A 2,999-nucleotide genomic window follows, 5' to 3' on the forward strand; every position below is an offset into this window, starting at 1 on the left:
AAGCGGGGCTGACTGATGGCCAGGAGGTGGGGCTCTGGTGCCTCGTGGCAGGACAATGCATCGGCTCCTTTGTTGAGGTGACCCGCTTTGAATTCTACCCAAAAGTCAAAGCCCATCAATTTACTGAGCCAGTGTTGTTGAGGGGATGTGGTAAGGCACTGCTCTAGAAGCTACTTAAGGCTGTAGTGGTTGGTACGGATAAGGAAGTGGTGACCCTAGAGATATAGCCTCCAATGCTGAATGGTCTTGGCTAAACTGATAAGTTCACGCTCATAGGCAGCTAATTTGTGATGATGAAGGGCCAAGTGTTTGCTATAATAGGCAATGGGATGTCCTTGCTATTGTAAAACTGCCCCGATGCCGCCCCCGGATGCGTCGTATTCAATAACAAAAAGATCCTCAAAATTTGGAAGTTGAAGCACGGGAGTTGATGCTAACACAGGCTTGAGTTGAGCAAATGAGGATGCTGCTGCCTCGGACCATGCGAACGCATTGCATTTCAATAAGCACGTCAGAGGTGCTGCTAGCTGACCGTAGTCATGGATGAACTTGCGGTAGTACCCAGATAAACCAAAGAACCCTTGTAACGCCGTTGCTGAATGTGGAGTAGGCCAGTCCACAATGGCTTGGATCTTCGCACTATCCACCTTGACGCAGGTGGCAAAAATAACATGGCCCAAATAAGCTACCTCCGGAGCACCAAACGAGCTTTTGGAGTGCTTGAGAAAGAGATGGTGTGCACGTAAGAGTGAAACAACGTGCACAAGTGCTGCATGTGGCTTTCCCAAGTGGCACTGTAGATCAAAATATCATCAAAGAAAACAAGGACATTTTCCATAAAAGGGGCTGAAATACCTCATTCATGAGGGCTTGGAAGGTCGAGGGGGTGTCGGAGAGCCCAAATGGCATGACTAGAAACTCGAAGTGGCCATGGTGAGCACGGAATGCCTTCTTCTCCGCATCGGGCAGGTAGACTTGGATCTAATGGTACCCGGAACGTAAATCCAGTTTGGTAAATAAGTTGGCACCATGGAGCTCGTCGAAGAGCTCATCCACCACGGGGATTGGAAATTTGTCCTTGATAGTGTGTGCATTCAACTCTCTGTAGTCGACACAAAAGCACCAAGTCTGATCTTTCTTGCGCACTAATAGCACCGGAGAAGCAAAAGGGGACCTACTGGATTAAATAAGGCGTTGTTCGAGCATTTGCTGGCATTGCCTCTCGATTTTGTCCTTTTGTAAGTGTGGATAGAGAAATGTCCGGAAAACGACAGGCTCCGTACCCAATTTGAGACATATACGATGGTCACAGGTCCTGATGGGAGGAAGTGACTGAGGGTCCATAAATAAGTCCCTAAACTTGGTAATGAGGGACTGTAAGGCACTGCTGTCCGAGGTGACTACCTGTAAGTGCTGGAGTGTGCAGCGGGAGGGGGCATGAGTGCCATGAAGAATGATGTCTCGCTGTCCAGAAGTGAAGGTCATCATTAAGGATGTGAAATCCCATAAAATCGGACGCAGTTGTTGAAGCCACTTACCTAAAACTAAGTCAAACCCAATGAGAGGAATGACTAAGAAGTGTGCGACAAAAGGATGGCCTTCAATATCAAACCAGACAGCTGAACATACTCCAATACTGGTAAGCTTCTCCCCATTTGCCACTGAAACCGAGAGGCCAGAGTTGTGTTGCACTGGTAAGATCAATTGCTGTGCTGCGGTCTGGTTGAGAAAGTTATGGGTGCTGCCCGAATCAACCAAGGCAACTGGCATGAGATTTTGGATGTGGGTGTGGACCTGTATGGTGTTGGTGTTGTTCAAGCCGGTCATTGCGTGGAGGGAAAGGGCAGGTTCCTCCACTGTTGGATCCTCTTTAGGTTCAGAAATGTCACCCTCTTTAGGATTGCCCCGTCAAGATAAAATAGCCTTTTGCACTGATGGCCGGGGCGATACTTCTCATCACAATTGAAACGGAGGCCTTGAGCTCGCCGTTGTTCCTGTTCAGCTTTAAAGAGGCGTTTGATGAATTGGGGAGGTGGTGTGGGGGTGGAGACTGTGTAGGAGGAATGAAAGTGAGGGCTGGTTGCAGGGGAGTGGGGGAATGGGGGAAGCAGCTGGGGAGGGGGGGGGGGGGGTCGCCTAACCAGGGGTGTCTTCTGCCAATAGAGTCTCTCAAGATGCGCTGTTTGGCATCCAATGTTCGGGCCAAATTCATGGCATGGTCGAGATTGGGTGGGGCATGTAATTCAATCTCAAGGCGGAGTGCCTCAACCAGACCAGCTGTGAACAAGGGAACATATTGGTTGGGGATCACCAAGTGAGAGGCACGGGTCAGCTTTTCTTGGAAGGATTTCTGGTACTGTTCTATTGAGCCAGTTTGATTGAGGTTGGCTAATTCTTCAAGAGGGTTGTGGAGGGCTAGGGGTCCGAACTGCAACATACATGAAGCTTTGAAACACTCCCAATCAGACATAGGATTCTCGTTTTTGAACTGATCATACCACAGAAGCACTTTATCAAACAGTGGAAGGCAGCAAGTGGAGGCCTTTCCTCGGGCTGGGTGCGTTGGTGCCAAAAGAACTGGTCGCACCTATGCAACCAAATGAGAGGGTCCGAAGACCCATCACACTTAGGGAAGTCCAATTTGGCTAATCTATGCACCGACGAATGGCCTGGTCCTTGGACGCCCATTGCTGAAAGTGGGGATGACGGAATGGGGGGGGGGGGGCGATCTGGGACTGTGGTTGGGCAGGGGGAGAGGAGGCATGTCTGTGCTGGGCAATAGGGTGAGGAGAGGCTTCGTCCATCTTAACCACTAGGAGCTGGATAGTGTCATTGAGGGAAAAAATTTGATGCTGCATGGAGTCAAGCTGGGTCTGCATTCCCACACGATTTTCCTCCACCAAATTTTGGATTTCAGCAGGGGAAGAGGAATTGCCAACAGTGGTCCTGTCTGATACCACGTTGTTAGGTTCCCTTGTCATGGATCATGTCACCCGGCA

This window comes from Aristolochia californica, unplaced genomic scaffold (genome assembly GCF_029961685.1).
Source record: "Aristolochia californica isolate CCGP_79_NKW_82.1479 unplaced genomic scaffold, dmAriCali1.0.hap1 SCAF_7, whole genome shotgun sequence".
Taxonomy (NCBI): Eukaryota; Viridiplantae; Streptophyta; class Magnoliopsida; order Piperales; family Aristolochiaceae; genus Aristolochia; species Aristolochia californica.